We start from the raw sequence: 18,922 nt of genomic DNA on the forward strand, positions 1-18,922 counted from the left end.
GCCAAGCACGACCACAGAAGCCATGGCACGAGCTCAGCTATTACTGAAATTCCCGCCAGCAACCAAGCAGATGGATGAGTGGCGTGCCACCATCTAAAGCCTGCTCGGTTTCACAGAAGCTGGGGGCTCATGACGGGCTTGCCAACTACAACCTCCCCAAGCAACATCAACCGCCCACGCTGCTAGCCGTACGAAGGGGGCCATCCCCATGGTTCAGTCCCTGCCACAGGAGCTGACGAGGGCGCAGCAGAATCAAGACCCCGATGACGTCTTGATGGCCTCTTCTGACCCTCGAGCACGTCCAGGCCAACGTTGAACCCCGGAAGACAGGCAGCAGGGAGACACGTGCATCGTCACCGAACGGCGCCGCAACTACCCTCGCCAGACCAACGGGTGCGACGGCCTCAACGTCGACGAGCCTACGCTCAGTGTTAGTGGGTGCCTACCCTTCGAGGTCAGCTTCCCTGCCTTTACATGAGAGCTGCGGAAAGTCCGTTGCCCGTCCGCCCGCACGTTCAAGCCAGAGATACCAAAGAAGTATGATGGGAGGCTGAACCCGATAGAGTTTCTGAGCATCTACACCATCGCTGTTCAGGCTACCAGGGGAAGAGATGAGAAGGTGTTCGCCAACTACTTCCCTTTGGCCCTCAATTCCAATGTGATGTCTTGGCTAATGCAGCTTTCAGAGAACTCCATTTCGTCATGGGCAGACCTGTGCCACGAGTTCATCAGTGCCTTCATCGGTGGCCACCAAGAGCCCGGCAGGCCTAGCGACCTGCAGCTTCTCCAGTAGAACGAAGGAGAAACCCTCCGTAAGTATTTGTAGATATTCAATGAAGTTCATAGAAATATTCAAATATCCATCCGGCAGCTGTTATAGTAGCTTTCCAGTCAAATGTGTGCAACTGCCGCATTTGTTCCAAAATGAACGTGCGGTTGCCCAAGATTGTGAAAGAACTATATACGTTGGTGGACAAATGTGCCCAGATGGAAGAAGGAAGGAAGTTGCCTAGAGAGGAGGATTGCATTAATGTTGATTCAGAGGATGAAGATGAATCAACCAGACAGAGGAAGGGCAAGAAGCGCAGTAAGAAATCAAGAGATAAGGTAGTGATGACTGTAGAAGGTTCGGGCACACCTAGCACCGGCAAGAAGGCCAAGGTTGAGGCCCACGACAAGGAAGCTGCCACGTGCACTGCATGTCGGGAAGCCGCTGCCGTGAAAAAAGTTGGGAAAGGTGATGGGCCGTTCTGCAAGATCCATAGGACCAAAGGCCACGGCCTTCAGGAGTGTTATCAGGTTGAGCAGCTTGTCAAGAAACAGAGGGCAGAGTGTGATAAGTGTTATAAGGAAAAAGGTCAGAATGCTGCTGGCGGTAAGGGCAGAGGCAGTGAAGCAAATCACCCCGCGAATGAGGCTGGTGCTCCTCCAGCAGAGGAGGTGCCGCTAGTCCTTGTTGCCTAGCCTCAGGCTCCAACTTGGGCAAGGCACATTGTCCACTTCGTACAAACCGGAGAACTCTCTGGCAATCAGGATGACGCTGAAAGAGTAGCCCAGAGGTCTAGTATATATCCGTTTGTCAATGACACGCTGTACAAAAGGAGGCCCAATGTTGTGAAATTGAAGCATGTTTGCCAGGAGGATGGAAAGGAACTATTGGCTGAGATTCATAGAGGAATGTGTGGCTCCCACATTGGATCAAGGGCATTAGTTGGGAAAGCATTCCGGCAAGGATTCTATTGGCCCACTGCCCTCCAAGATGCAGTTGAGCATGTCACGAAATGTGAAGCCTGTTAGTTCCATTCCAAGAGAACACACCTGCCTGCCCAAGCCCTTCAGACAATCCCTCTATCATGGCCATTTTCGGACTAGGGGCTTGATATCCTCGGACCCTTCCCCCGAGCAATCGAGGGCTTTGTATTCTAGTTCGTTGCCATCGATAAGTTTACAAAGTGGCTAGAACTCACTTCGAGTGAGAAAGGTAACTACTCAGTCAGCTATCAAGTTCTTGAAAGAATTGGTGTGTCGTTTCAGAGTTCCGGCAAGGATCATCACTGACAACGGCACCCAGTTCACGAGCCACGCCTTCATGCAATATGTTCACACCCTCGGATGTAAAATTTCATTCTCTTCTGTGGCCCACCACCAGAGCAATGGACAAGCTGAGAGGGCAAACGCTGAAGTGCTTCGTGGAGTCAAGACATGAACTTTTGATATGCTGCAGAATCACGGTGGGTGGTGGATTGAGGAGCTGGTGGTAGTTCTCTGGTCCCTCAGAACGACACCCTTCTCCCTGGTCTATAGGGCAGAAGCAGTTATCCCCACGGAACTCATTTACGGGGCCCCTCGAGTGCTTGCCTACGATGAAGTAGCGCAAGATCAGCACTGGCGTGACAACGCTGTGCTACTTGAGGAGAACCATCTCCGGGCTGCTATGTGTGCTTCATGCTACCAGCAAGCCCTGCGTCGCTATCATAGCCGCATGGTTCATGCCCGGTGTTTTGAGGAAGGTGACCTTGTCCTTAGGCGCGTTCAGTCCGCCAAGGGTACACACAAGCTATCACCAAAGTGGGAAGGCACTTACCGGGTGGTATGAGTCACCAGACCTGGCGGAGTCTGTCTGGAGACCGGGGATGGCACACAGTTGCAAAACTCATGGAATATTGAGCATCTCCGTAAGTACTACCCATAAGGTGCGAGTGCCCGACAGCCACCCTTTTGTACATGCCTTGCCTCAGTTGCATGTAACCCCTTGTACGAAGCTGGGGCGATGACCCCGTGCATGATAAAATAAAGAAGCGTTGTGGGGGGCCCATGATCAAGATCGCATGCATGCATGAGCACACCCAGATCACTGCATATGCATTTCATGAGCATTTGCATATGCATGTAGATAGGATTGTATCCTACATTCATTATCATCTACATGGAGTTGCAGGTTCCTGCAGTGATCCTTACTCCGAAAAAGGACAAGAGGATTGCACGGCACAGTGATCCCTAGCGAGCCAAACAGATAAGTTTACCTCTTGTCCATTAGTGTTTTATAAGCTATAATTTGTGCATAGAGAAAGCTTGCCTCTCTCTTGGAACTAGGGTGCTCTCATCCTTGGCTCGAACACTACTTTGGCTTGGATGGTCACAGTGGCCCTTGGTGAAAAGGGAGTGGGCGAGGGGCTGGCGCCTCGGTCTGTTCCCCGGCAGACATGGTTCTCCGGCTGATGAAAAGGGTGCCGGTAGGATATCCTACCGGGAAAACTCGTTTAATTACAGTAAAGATGCACTCCACCTCTACATGGACATATACATGCACGAGTTCTCGGCAAGGTTTATTTCTTTCATTGACATGCATATACAAGTACAACAATTACAAAACACAGACATGGATGAAAGGATTACATTATTTGAATTAAAATTTGGCAATTGCCAACAAGTTTAAGATTGAAAAAAGATAAGTGCTCCGTGATGCCTTTTCCTATCCCACTCCTCTTAGGCACAACCATCGGAGGTGAGGAGGACAAAAGGAGCGCCAGAGCTGAAGTCTAGTCCATTCCCGTCGGGCTCTGGGAGAGGTATCCCGTAGGGAACGAAAGCATGAGGGAACGCCTCGATTGGGAGCACGGCGGGAGGCGGCCCCATCAACCACCGTCACCATGGCCAGCAGGACTCGGCAGGGCTAATGGAGCTGCAGCACAAGAGTAAGTCTGCCAGGGTCCAGCTGGAAGAGCCCGACAGCACCATCCACACCTCTCCATCCAACCGCCTGGCTAATCAAGTTGTCCAGGAATAGGCGCAGATGTAGATGGTGGGGTTGCCGCCTAATGAAGAGGTTGTGGGCAACGATCAGCCGGAGTCAGAGTCGTCGCTCCTCCGCCCGCTACTGTCGTCCTTGCTGTCACTGTCCTCCTCATCGCTTTCGCTCGAGGAAGAGCTTTCGTCGTTGGTCGAGCTCTCCATGCAGCACCCTAAGCAGCCTCCCGAGCGCCCGAAGATCTTGACGGAGAGCAGGCCACTCTCCATTAATTTTAAATGGAGAATGTGCCCCTCCGAGAAGCTGTGGGCACGAGCAAAGGTCTTCCAGCCATGGCGAAGATACATTATATGAGGGGCGGGGAAATCGACATCAACCCACATGCTTCCATTACCGCAGCCCCTCATGTGTAGCCTCAGAGTGCGCGGTTGCTCCAGCTCCATCTCCTGCACAAAGAAGGTTGGAAGGCGAAGGAGACCACACAAGAGCTTATACAGCCTGATGATGAACTCTCGAGGTTGATCCCCGACGTGACCTTCTTTAACACCCACAATGCGGCTATATCTCCCACGTGTCGGGGCACGACTTAGAGGCATAGACGCATGGTAGGCATGTCGCAAGAGGGGTAATCTTTACACATGCCATGTACTGAATAAGAAAGGGATAAAGAGTTGGCTTATAATCGCCACTTCACACAATACATAAATATATCATACATCATCCAGAATACAAACAAGGTCCGACTACAGAACCAAAATAAAGAAAGACCACCCCAAATGCTAGATCCCCGATCGCCCCAACTGGGCTCCTCTACTGATCATCCAGAAAAGAAACATAGTAACGGACTGAATCCTCGTCGAACTCCCACTTGAGTTCGGTAGCGTCCCCTGCACTGGCATCATCGGCACCTACATCTGTTTGGAAGTATCTATGAGTCATGGGGACTCAGCAATCTCACACCCGCGAGATCAAGACTATTTAAGCTTAAGGGTAGGAAAGGGTAGTGAGGTGGAGCTGCAGCAAAGCACTAAGCATATATGGTGGCTAACTTATGGACAGGAGAGGGAGAAGAGAAGCAAAGAATGGTCGAGAGGCTAATAGTGATCAAGAAGTGATCCTGAAGCTACTTACGTTCAAGCATAACACGAGACCGTGTTCTCTTCCCGGACTCCGCCGAAAAGAGACCATCACGGCTACACACGTGGTTGATTCATTTTAATTAAGTTAAGTGTCAAGTTCTCTACAACCGGACATTAACAAATTCCCATCTACCCATAACTGCGGCATGGCTTTCGAAAGTTCAAAACCCTGCAGGGGTGTCCCAACTTAGCCCATCAGAAGCTCTCACGGTCAATGAAGGATATTCCTTCTCCCGAGAAGACCCGATCAGTCTCGGAATCCTGGTTACAAGACATTTCGATAATGGTAAAACAAGACCAGCAAAGCCACCCGATGTGCCGACAAATCCCGATTGGAGTCGCACGTATCTCGTTCTCAGGGCAACACCGGATGAGACAGGCTACGAGTAAAACCAAACCTTGAGTTTCCCCGAGGTGGCCCGGTAGGCGGCTCGGTTCGGACCAACACTCAGAGGACACTGGCCCCGAGGGGGGTTAAAAATAAAGATGACCCTTGAGTCTGCAGAACCCAAGGGAAGGTATATGGTGGTAGGTAGGCAAATGGTAAAACCAAGGTTGGGCCTTACCGGAGGAGCCTTATTCAAAGCGAATTGTCAAGGGGTTCCCATAACACCCAACCGCGTAAGGAACAAAAAATCAAGGAACATAACACCGGTATGACGGAAACTAGGGCGGCAAGAGTGGAAGAAAACACCAGGCATAAGGCCGAGCCTTCCACTCTTTACCAAGTATATAGATGCATTAATTAAAATAAGATATATTGTGATATCCCAACATATGCATGTTCCAACATGGAACAAACTTCAACTTCACCTACAACTAGCAACGCTATAAGAGGGGCTGAGCAAAAGCAGTAACTTAGCCAAACAACGGTTTGCTAGGAACGTGGGTTAGAGGCTTGACATGGCAATATGGGAGGCATGATAAAGCAAGTGGTAGGTATCGCAGCATGGAAAAATAGTGAAAAACTAAGCAAGCAAAGATAGAAGTGATTTCGAGGGTATGGTCATCTTGCCTGCAAAGTTCTCAGAGTTGACGAAAGCTTGATTCTCGTTAGCGTACTGAACGGGTTCCTTGATCACGTACTCGTCTCCCAGCTCTACCCAAATCAAGAACACAAGCAAAGGACCCACAATCAATCACAGTGCAATGCGCAAGCAACATGATGCAAAGCATGGCATGATATGCGAGATGTGATATGCAATGCATATGCGTTCTTTGGAAGGGAAAGATTGAACCAGGCATCAACTTGGCAAACCAAGTGTGCCGCTGGAAAGATGAGATGATTTCGGTCACAATCGATATAAAGATCACCGGAATCAGATGCACGGTTTGCAAATGGCAAGCAAAACAAGAAAGGCACAATTTTGCGATTAACGGCACGATGCCATCTAGAATGCACCAAGAAACTAAGCTACTGCACTCCAACATAACAACAAAGCACATGGTAGTGATCTACTCAAGAAGCTTGACAAAAGATGAACACTGAACTATGGCTAAATCACACCAGAGCAGGTTCAAACCAGCATGGCAAAAGGGCAAAAGATATATGCTTCACAGACTTAGTGAAAATATCAACATGCCAGGAATTAACATCAGGAAGCCATGTTTAGAACAAGAAAATAACAAGCTACAAGAACATATCACAGCAAACAAAGGCATGGCATGAATCTAGTTAAAGCCTAGAACAAAAGTCCCTTACAGGAGTTAACATTTTGTAGCACTCTTGCATCAGTGATTTGGGCATCAAGATGGACTCAAACAAGCATGCCACAATGGAATGAAATGAAGAGCAACTCCTAATGAACATTTTGATATATCATGCCCATGAAACGGAGCTACGGATGAGAAGTTATGGCATGATGAACATTGCACCAGAATGCAAAAATATCAGGGACTTGGACGAAAAAAGGGGTCAACCTCGTCAGATCCAGATCTGGCACGGAGTCTGAGGATCGCCGGAGATGGAGGTCACGGCGGTCGCCGGCGCTTGCGGACGAGGAGGTTTCGCCGGAGATGGCCGGGGACGGCGCCAGAGTGGCTTGAAGGTGCGGCATCGAGGTGGAGGCGGCGGGCCTCATGGTGGGTGCGGGCAGCGGGCGCCGACGAGCTCTGGTCGCGATGGGCACGGCCGGCTCCGGTGGCGGCGGGCGGCGTGGAGGAGCAGGGTAGCGGGGACGAGCTTGGCCGGGCGGCGGGCGGGGACGACGCAGGAGGTCGCGGCTCGCGTGACCCGGGACGGGAGGGCCGGTGATGGGCCTGAGTGGGCCTGGCGGCGGGGCGGTGGCCAGGGACAGGTGGCGCGCCATGGTTAGCTGCGGGCGGTGGCGGTGGACATGTCCGGCGTCGGCGGACACATCCGACGGCGGAGAGGGAGCGGGACTAGGGTTTGCCTGCGCGAAAAATTCAGAGGGAGCACCTATTTATATGTAGGAGGAGGTAGGAGTGTCCAAATGGAGTGTATTTTTCGACCATGCGATCGTGATCTGACAGTGGAGGACATGGAAGAGGTTTGGATGGGTTATTGGGCCATCTTGGAGGGGTGTTGGGCTGCAACACAAACGAGGCCTTTGCGGTTCCCCGATTAACCGTTGGAGTATCAAACGGACTCGAAAGGACACAAAATTTGACAAGCGGTCTACCGGTGGTGTACCAAGGCCACTTGGAAAATCTCGGTCCATTCCGAGAACGTTTAGCACCCGCACACGAGAAAGAGACAAAAGGGGGCACTGGAGGACGTAGGAGTGTCGGAATGCAAAACGGACAACGGGGAAAATGCTCGGATGCATGAGACGAACACATATGCAAATGCGATGCACATGATGACATGATATGGAATGCATGACATGAACAAAATGCAAAACGAAGACAAAACCCAACCACAAAGGGAATCTCATAACTTAAAGCCGAAAATGGCAAGAGTCAGAGTACAAATATGGTAAATTACATCCGGGGCGTTACAACACTCCACCACTACGAAAGGATCTCGTCCCGAGATCTAGGACTGAAAGAACTCTGAATATTCAGAACGGAGATGGTCTTCGTGTTCCCAGGTGGCTTCTTGGTCGGAATGGTGTGACCACTTCACTTTTAGGAATTTGATAGACTTGTTGCGAGTCTTGCGCTCGGTTTCTTCAAGAATAGCAACGGGATGCTCATGATAAGACAAATCTTCTTGGAGATCAATCTCTTCGAAGTTGATGGTGCGCTCAGGAGTCATGAAGCACTTGCGAAGCTGTGACACGTGAAACACATCGTGCACATTTGCGAAGTTGGACGGAAGCTCAAGTTGATAGGTGAGATCGCCTCTTTTGCCAATGATCTTGAAAGGACCCACGTATCTAGGGGCAAGCTTCCCTTTGATACCGAAGTGATGAGTACCTTTCATTGGAGAGACGCGGAGGTAGACATGGTCTCCGATCTCGAAAGCCAAGTCATGATGCTTGCTATCATAGTAAATCTTCTGGCGCGATTGCGCAGCTTTGAGATTTTCACATATGACTTTACACATTTCTTCAGCCTCTATGATTAAGTCATTGCCAAGAAGTTGGCGTTCACCAGTCTCTGACCAATTAAGAGGAGTACATCACTTTCTGCCATAGAGAATCTCAAATGGGGCCTTGCTCGAACTCGCTTGGAAGCTGTTGTTGTAGGAGAACTCGGCATATGGAAGACAATCTTCGCACTTCATAACGAAGGAAATGACACAAGCCCTGAGCATATCTTCAAGAATTTGATTGACTCACTCGACTTGGCCACTAGTTTGAGGATGGAAGGCTATGCTGAAGCGAATGTTGGTGCCCATGGCCTTCTGGAAGGAATCCCAGAACTTAGAAGTGAAGATGCTTCCATGATCTGAAGATATCAATTGTGGAATGCCGTGCAAAGAGACAATCCTGGAGGTGTATAGCTCTGCCAACTGAGCTGCTATGATAGATTCCTTGATTGGAAGGAAATGAGCCACTTTAGTAAGCTTGTCGATGACAACAAAGATAGCGTCATTGCCACGCTTGGACTTGGGAAATCCAGTCACGAAATCCATCTCAATATGGTCAAACTTCCATTCTGGAATAGCAAGAGGTTGGAGGAGACCAGCTGGTCGTTGGTGTTCTGCTTTCACTCTTCTGCAGACATCACATTCATTCACGAACTGAGAAATTTCTCGCTTCATTCGAGTCCACCAATACGACTGCTTGAGGTCATGGTACATCTTTGTACTTCCAGGATGAATGGAAGGAAGGGAATTGTCTCCTCGTTCACAATGATTTTCCTTAGATTGCCTTTAGGAACCACAATTCGATCCTCGAAGAAAAGAGTATCTTTGTCATCAAGGCGATAGCGCTTGTACTTGGGTTGGCTCTTGGCAATCCCATTTTCACCTTCTTCACCATGGCATCAAGAAGTTGTGCCTCATGAATTTGATCCTCCAAAGTAGGAGAGACTTGAAGGTTGGCAAGGAAGCCTTGAGGAACAACTTGGAGATTCAGTTTGCGGAAAGCTTCACAAAGATCCGGTTGGAAGGGCTTCAGAATTAAGCTGTTGCAGTAAGCCTTCCTGCTCAAAGCATCTGCAATGACATTGGCCTTGCCTGGAGTATATTCGATACTTAGATTGTATTCCTGAATCATTTCAACCCAACGAGTCTGCCTGAGGTTGAGGTTGGGCTGAGTGAAGATGTACTTGAGGCTCTTATGATCAGTGAAGATGTCCACATTCCTTCCCGACAAGAGATGTATCCATGTTAATAGAGCATGGACAACTGCCGCCAACTAGAGGTCATGAGTGGGGTAGTTCTTTTCATTGGGCTTCAACTGGCGAGAGGTATAGGCCACAACTTTCTTCTCTTGCATTAACATAGCACCGAGACCTTGCAAGGAAGCATCACAGAAAACTTCGAATCGTTTAGATTCATCAGGAGGAGTCAAGACAGGAGCTGTGACTAACTTCTCTTTGAGGGTGTTGAAAGCAATGTCACTTTCAGGCGTCCAGACATACATTACATGCTTTTGGAGGAGGTTGGAAAGAGGCTTTGAATCTTAGAGAAATTCTCAATGAATCTCCGACAATAGCTTGCAAGCCCAAGGAAACTGCGGAGCTGCTTCACATTCTGAGGTTGTTCCCAATTTGCAATTGTAGACACCTTCTTAGGATTAACAACTATGCCTTTGGCGGAGATGATATGGCCAAGGTAGAGAACCTCATCAAGCCGGAATTCACACTTTGAAAACTTTGCATAGAACTGATGCTTTCTGAGTTTGTCGAGTACCAATCTCAAATCCTTGGCATGATCCTCCTTGTTCTTGGAAAAGACCAAAATATCATCGAGATACACCAAGACGAAATCATTTGTGCAAGGGTTGAAGATGAAGTTCATCATGCGAGAGAACGTCGGAGGAGCATTGACAAGGCCGAAAGACATGACAGTATATTCATAAGAACCATAGCTTGTTGTGAATGTTGTCTTGGGGATATCTTGTTCACGAATGTGAATCTGATGATAGCCCATACGGAGGTCAAGCTTGGAGAAAACTTGGGCACCATTAAGTTTCTCGAAAATCTCATTGATGTTGGGAAGTGGGTACTTGTTCTTTATTGTCTTCTTCTTCAATGGGTGGTAGTCGACACAAAGTTGGTCTGTGCCATCCTTCATCTGAACAAAAAGAACACCACAACCCCATGGAGATGAACTCGGTTTGATCAGACCCAGACGCTCTTGTTCATCGAGCTGTTTCTTCAATTCCTTCAATTCCTTTGGTCCAAGTGAGGGAGTCTTGGATTTGGGGGTCTCCGGACAGCCAGGAAATATCCTTTTGCCGGACTGTTGGACTATGAAGATACAAGATTGAAGACTTCGTCCCATGTCTGGATGGGACTCTACTTGGCGTGGAAGGCAAGCTAGGCAATACATATATGCATATCTCCTCCTTTGTGACCGACCTTGTGTAAACCTAGCCCCCTCCGGTGTCTATATAAACCGGAGGGTTTAGTCTGTAGGACAACATACAATCATACCATAGGTTAGCTTCTAGGGTTTAGCCTCTTTGATCTCGTGGTAGATCAACTCTTGTAATACTCATATCATCAAGAACAATCAAGCAGGACATAGGGTATTACCTCCATCAAGAGGGCCCGAACCTGGGTAAACATCGTGTCCCCTGCCTCGTGTTACCATCCGCCTTAGACGCATAGTTCGGGACCCCCTACCCGAGATCCACCGGTTTTGACACCGACATTGGTGCTTTCATTGAGAGTTCCACTATGTCGTCACCATAAGGCTTGATGGTTCCACCGATCATCGCTAGCAATGTGGTCCAAGGCGAGGTTTTCCTCCCCGGACAGATCTTCTTATTCATCGGCTTCGCACTGCGTGCCAATTCGCTTGGCCATCTGGAGCAGATCGAGAGCTATGCCCCTGGCCATCAGGTCAGATTTGGAAACTTGAACTACACGGCCAACATCCGCGGAGAATTGATCTTTGACAGATTCGAGCCCATGTCAGACGCGCCGCACAATCGCGACGAGCATGACATAACTCTGCTGTCGGACAGTGTTCGGGAGATCACATCCGCAACTACTCTGGTCGTTAATCCAGAGCAAAGTGCGCCATCCAAGAGCGTTGGGATAGATCCCGCCATGGAGGCTCCACCCTCAGTGGCGATAGAGCCAGATACTGACTTCACCCCTTTCGAGAGCCGCATCGCCGAACCACTGGATTTACCTCTAGCCACGGACTCCGAGCCACCTACATCCGTGCCAGTCGAATCCGACAGGGCGCCGATCATGGAGTTCACCTCCGCGGATATCTTTTAGCACTCACCTTTCAAAGATGTGCTCTCTCCCTGTCAGGAGAACCTTGGCCGAACTATGTCCGGCTAGAATGGGATGCGGATGACGAAGAAATTCGCTGCCCACCCACCACCCACTTAGTAGCCACTGTCGATGACTTAACCGACATGCTCGACTTCGACTCCGAAGACATCGACGGTATGGACGACGATGCAGGAGTCGAACAGGAACCACCGCCCACAGGGCGCTGGACTGCCACTTCATCAGATGACGTATACATGGTGGATACACCCAGAGAAGGTAATGGCAAAGAGACAGCGGAGGATGCCCCCTCCAAACAACCCAAGCATCGACGCCAGCGGCGCCGCTCTAAGTCCTGCCATAGCAAAAACAGCGATAATAGCGCAAGAGGAAATAACAGTCCAGTCGACTCTAGAAGAAACGACGACTGCACCACCCCGGTGGCAGAGCACGATCAAGATGCAAACTGCAAACATAGTACGGATCCGACGTCCGAACACGACGACGCCAAGGATAAGCCTCATCAAACCCCGTCTGGGGAAGAAAACAGTCCGGATGAAGATGCACACATCATCTCAGAAACGCACTTGGAGCAAGAGAACCTCCGCAGAAGGCTTATTGCCACAGCGAGGAGCTTGAAGAAACAGAAGCAAAGGCTCAAGGTCGCACAAGATACGCTCAACAGCAGGTGGAACAAAGTAAGAAAGCACGGTGGAAGTTATCATAAAAATAGCTATCCAAAGCGCAACCTATTACCGGAGTTCGACGATGAGGCCTTAGAGCCCATACAACAGAAGAATGATATGGCCAACCGGCCGGATCCACCACCTTATTAACGCGATAGAGCTGCTAACAGAGTCATGCATAAGTCAACACACGATCTACGTGAGAACTTGCGTCTCACGATCTACGTGAGAACTTGCGTCTCACGATAGAAACGCACTCGTGACCCGCTTTTGTGCGGGCGAGGATAGCCGGTTGGCCCGTAGCAGCACCAGCGACCTAAGGACATCCGAAGTCAGGGATGGCAATGGTAAACCACAACGCAATAAAAATAACCGTCAAAATAAAGAAGGTAACCAAGATAACACGGCGGTAAACGCCAGATTCAGGGGCTACCGACCAGGTCAGCGGAAAAAGCCTTTCAAAGGCAGCAAAGATGGATAATCTGGCCTAAACAAAATTCTTCACAAACTCTGTCAAATTCACGGCACCCCAGACAAACCTGCAAATCATACCAACAGAGAATGTTGGGTCTTCAAGCAGGCTGGTAAGCTAAACGCCGAACACAAAGGGGAAGATACACCAAGCGAAGACGGGGATGAACCTCGCCAGCAAAGCGCCGGAGGATAGAAAAAGTTCCCACCACAGGTTAAAACAGTAAACATGATCCATGTGACAAAGAGGAGAAGCAAGCATGCACTCCAAGGCACACGCGCCATAGCCCATCACCCCTAGGTTCAACCCCTGGTTAGCCTGCCCGATCACTTTTGATTGTAGGGATCACGAGACAAATATCCGGCACGAAGGACCGACGGCCTTGGTGTTAGACCCAATAATAAATGGGTACCATTTCACACGAGTCCTCATGGACATCAACAATGATCTAAATCTGATATATCAGGACACAGTCCGCAAAATGGGGATAGACCCGACACAAATAAGCCATAGTAATACTACCTTTAAGGGAGTAATACCAAGCCAAGAGGCCGCTGTACGGGCTCTCTACTACTACAGGTGGTATTCGGTTCTCCCGATAACTTCTGAAGCTAAAGGTTAACTTTTCACATCGCCCCATTCCGAAGTGGTTATCAAGCACTACTCGGAAGAATGGCTTTCACTCGTTTTAACACAATACCGCATTATGCTTTTCTCAATCTTAAGATGCCCGGTCCACATGGCATCATCTCAGTTAGCAGAAATACCGAACATTTCTTACGTACGGAAGATGATGCGGCGGCTCTAACAGCCGCAAACTAGACAGCACACCAACCAGAAAAAATGGCAGGTCGTCAAGACCACGGACACGGTTAAACGAATCTGGCGTTCCCTCATATATACATGAGATTGGTTTGATGATCATACCCTCATAAATGATACCAGGGGCTTCCCGCGTGTAATCAGGGCCAGCCCGGCTCAACTTGGCTTCTCTTGAATTTGGATAGTTCAATGATAATAACCAATTATTCTTTTTGGCATGGCAACTCTCACCTAAGTTCTTTCCTTTTACAGATGACAATCATGCTACACCCATCTAGGACATGACACAACGGAGACACAGGCGCAGACGTGCAGCAGGGACCTGCCCAAAGGTTTCTTTTTAGATTAAGACCCTGCGTAAACCTTTTTTACTGTCTCTTGTTGCTGACATCCTCCGGATACTCAACACGACCGAGAAGGATGCTGGCATTATTGGCATGTGGCCACATTAGGATTTTGCATGTACATGGACACATGGGGTTTCTTATTAAGGGCATTTTTTAGCCCGGTATATGTTATAAAGACAGAACACCTTAGGGAGTGTTCGGCGTCATGAGTTTGGGCCTATATGCATTAGCTCCGAATCATGTCTTTGGTCACATGTTGGGTTTGCCCGGCTCCCACGTTTTGGTACCTTATGTTCCGTTATATCGGCTAAGGTAGCACTGGGAGAACTACTACGATTGTGCCCTGGTTCATCCGGATGAGCACCTCAGTAGAGAAAGCCGAAAACTGACTATCATGATATAGCGAGAGACTGGTCAGCCACTCGATGACTCATTGGAATCTTTGGGACTCCTCCGCATTAACGAAGGGCCATTTCCCGGTCATGTACATACGCACCCCGTATTCGGACGAGCGCGGAAGTACCAGGGGCTATATAGTAGCCCCACCGTCAAACTCCTATGGCTAAGTGAAAGTGTTAAAGCAATATAGTCTGATTGCCTCGTTCACTGTGTTATCACCTCCTTAACGGACCAAGACGTTGGATCAAGTGTGGATATGCATTTTCTGCGAACACCCCCACATTATATGTGTGGGGGCGGAAGCCGACGACTGCAAACTTTCATGTTATATACATATATACATAAACGGCCACATAGGAGGCATCATAGTACTTTTGGGCAAAAGTATAAATACAACCTTGATAATTCAATAAAACATTGTTTTTACAATGGGAATACATGTCACTAGAACATAATATTCTTCGAGCACTGAGCCTCTATCGAACGATCGCCTTCAAGAACTTCTTCAAAGTAGTGCTCGGCAGCCACTCGGCCTACAGCCGAACCCTGTGTAGCAATAGCGGTGGCCTCCATCTCCGCCCAGTATGTCTTGACACGGGCAAAGGCCATCTGCGCACCCTCTATGCACGCCGATCTCTTTACAACATCGATGCGTGGCACATCACCAAGGAATTGTTGCACTAAACTAAAGTAGCTATTCGGCATTGGCCCTCCCGGCCACAGGTGATCCACAACGGACCCCATGGCAAGTCCGGACAACCTATGGAGCTTGGCCCACTCGGCCATTCACTCATTCAACAGCAGCGGACAGACTGGAGCGTGAAACTGTGACCAGAACATCTTTTCCACATCGGGACCTTTCTTATCCTTGAAGTAATCGGCCGCATCAGCAGCACTTGTAGCCAAATCCATGTAGGCGTCCACAGAACTCCATAGCCTGTCCATAGGAGCATACTTCGGATCTCCGAACTTAGTCCGCAACAAGAAGGGCTTCCCAGACATGATATCTACAGCTTGATTCAGCTCCTCCTTCGTCGCTCTAATTTTGGAGCGGGCTTCCTTGGCAGCCACCAGAGCCTTCCCCAGGTCCGTCTCCTTCGCCCGGTTTTCTTCTTCAAGAAGCTGATAACGGTCAGCGGCATCTTTTAACTCTACAACCATCTTGGCTATTTTTTCCTTGCTCTCACAATGCACGGCCTGTTCGGCCCTTAACTCTTCGGCCGCCTTTAGAGCGGCCGCATTGCTACTCCTTGCTTGCTCCTTGGCTCGGGCAAGCTCCGCCCGAAGGGTCTCCACGGTGGCAGCTCCATCTGCAGTCACAACATATTAAAGATAGTGGGTTCATGCTACTCTTATTATGTGATGATCACCAGAGAAATCACTCACCCTGTGCCTCGTCAAGCCGCTGGTTGACAAGCACGATATCGGCATCGGACGCATCAAGTTACCGCTTTAGCTCGGTAAATCCATCAGTTCGGCTAGCCACCGTAGACTCAGCCACCTGCACATAAAGGCAGTCGAATTATTACCTGGGTATATGATCCTCGGGTTGCAGCCGTTCTTGACGACAACCAGAGTATCAGGGGCTACTATCTGCATAGGGCACACCTAATGTATGTGGTACTATAAAAAACATACACTATTTCACGTACCTCGAAGCCTTTCAGCAGACTCATAAAGGCATCATGCAAACCGCTTTCCGCGGATGAAATCCTTTCAATTACCGTACCCATTAGCGTACGATGCGTTTCCGAGACGGTCGCTTGTCCTAGAAGATCCTTCAGCGCGTCCGACCGCACACTGTATGGACCCTGGCTGTCACTCTCCTTAGGAGCCGGATACTGGGGATTCCGGGTAGCCAAAGGGTTATCCTCTGGCCTTAGTGGATCTGGAGATACCCTTTGTGGCGACACTTCAAGGTCGCCCGCTTCATGAGGCGGGGTGTCAGGGGGAGGCGTTTCACTCATCATCATGTCCGAAAGAAGATCCCCCGAAGACGAACTCTGTCGAGAAGGGCTATGATCCGGACTACAATTTACAAGCATCGGTTATTGTCTTCGGAAGTAAGGTAGGATGTTTCCACTATTAAGTACTTTACGATTACTTACAGCTCGGTAGAGGGCTTATCCCCGCGCGGACATTATGCGACAAGAATACCCTCCGAGGCAGGACCCTCTGATGAAGATTTCTTCTCCCGTTTGAAAACCTTAGTTTCTAAATCTTCAGAGGTAGTCCTCTTCCTTCCCCGCGGAGAGAGAATGTCAGATTCTTCCCTTTGGTTGTCCTCCCTCGCGGAGGCGCTCATTCCCCCGGCTGGAATAAGTAGCGCGTGTGGCCCTCTTTTGCCCTCTCTATTCCCCTCACATCTTCCTTTGAGGGCACTGGATAAGGCGCCGGCTCGAGCATCTTGTCCAGTACCGGATTATCCAATCCCTCAGGAAGGGGGGCCGAACACCTGATCATCATCGCCTTTGTTATCCAGTCCTGGTCAAAGAGTGGCTCTTTAGAATGACACCATGATAAATAAAAGGACAATAGGTTCGACATGGGATTACTTACTTGGGCAGCGGGGCGGTTGCAGCTCAGACCCACGTCCTCGGTGGTGTCCGGACACTCTATTTGGGGTCCGAAGAACGATTTGTACATCTCTTCGAGCGTTATACCGAGGAAATGTTGAATAGCCTGCGGTCCTTCCGGGTTGAATTCCGACATGCGGAGGGGCCGGCGTTTGCAAGGCTGGACTCGATGAACTAGCATAACTTGCATTACCATAACCAAACTGAAATCTCTCTCAAAGATATCTTGGATACGGCTTTGCAGTATTGGCACGTCCTTTGCTGGACCCTAGCTCAGCCCCCTACTGATCCATGACATCAGTTGCAGTGGGGGGCCCGAGCGAAAAGTGGGGGCAGCTACGCACTTGGCTCTTCGGGGAGCTGTGATGTAAAACCACTCCCGCTGCCACAATCTGGACACCTCTGGGAAGGAACCCTCTGGCCATGGAGCGTCAGCAATTTTTCTTATTAAAGCACCTCCGCATGATGCGTGCCGCCCTTCGATCATCTTCGGCCTCACATCGAAGGTCTTGAGCCACAGGCCGAAGTGAGGGGTAATGCGGAGGAAGGCCTCACATATGACCATAAATGACGAGATGTGAAGAAGGGAATCCGGGGCCAGGTCGTGAAAATCCAGCCCATAATAGAACATAAGACCCCTAACAAAGGGATCCAGAGCGAGGCGTAGTCCTCGGAGGAAGTGGGAGATGAACACGACGCTCTCGTTGGGTTCGGGAGTAGGGACGACCTACCCTCGAGAAGCCAGCCTATGCGCAATTTCGGCGGTCAGATATCTGGCCTCTCTCAACTTCTTGATGTCCTCCTCTATGACAGAGGAAGGCATCCACCAACCTTGAAGGTTGGATCCGGACAAAGTTGAAGGTCCGGAGCACCTGACCTGAGCTTTGGGTGTTAGAACTCGAGGAGGGGGAAGGATTCGATTGAGCGCGGGGGGGGGGGGGGGGGAAGAAAAAGCCTCGTCCCCTTTATAAAGAGGGTGAATATCAAGCATCCTCCTCGTGGCCGTTTGGGACTTGCCTAAGATTTAGGAGTCATACCAACATGCACGGTTGGGTTACCTACGTCTGTATTGATGAGAATCCTGTGATAAGGGGGACACGATCTCTGCTTTGATAAGGCGTGTCAAGAAAACCGCCTCACGTTATGTGCAGAGCTTCTTGAGAAAAACGGTTCGAATAATGACCGGGCCATGGCGTGATGTCATGTTGTCAAAACGTGTCAGTAGATTAGATTTGTGGAAATATTATTCTCTCTACAGTGGTATGTGGAACTTATTTTGCAGGGTCGGACACTATCCTTTTATTCAAACTCTTCCATGGTGTACTCGGAGGAGGAACCCGCCTTGCAATGCCGAAGACAACACTGCGTGCCGGACTCATCGTCATTGAAGCCTGGTTCAGGGGCTAATGAGGGAGTCTTGGATTAGGGGGTCTCCGGACAGCCGGGCAATATCCTTTGGCCGTACTATTGGAGTATGAAGATACGAGATTGAAGACTTCGTCCCGTGTCCGGATGTGACTCTACTTGGCGTGGAAGGCAAGCTAGGCAATACGAATATGTATATCTCCTCCTCTGTAACCGACCTTATGTAACCCTAGCCCCCTCCGGTGTCTATATAAACTGGAGGGTTTAGTCCGTAGGACAACATACAATCATACCATAGGCTAGCTTCTAGGGTTTAGCCTCTTTGATCTCGTGGTAGATCAACTCTTGTAATACTCATATCATCAAGAACAATCAAGTAGGACGTAGGGTATTACCTCCATCAAGAGGGCCCGAACCTGGCTAAACATTGTGTCCCCTGCCTCCTCTTACCATCTGCCTTAGACGCACAGTTCGGGACCCCCTACCCGAGATCCGCCGGTTTTGACACCGACACCAAGCTTGTAAGGACGTTTGCAAGCAGGTTCTGTGCCAGGCTCAAGA

Source organism: Triticum urartu, chromosome 4 (assembly GCF_003073215.2).
Source record: "Triticum urartu cultivar G1812 chromosome 4, Tu2.1, whole genome shotgun sequence".
Lineage (NCBI taxonomy): Eukaryota > Viridiplantae > Streptophyta > Magnoliopsida > Poales > Poaceae > Triticum > Triticum urartu.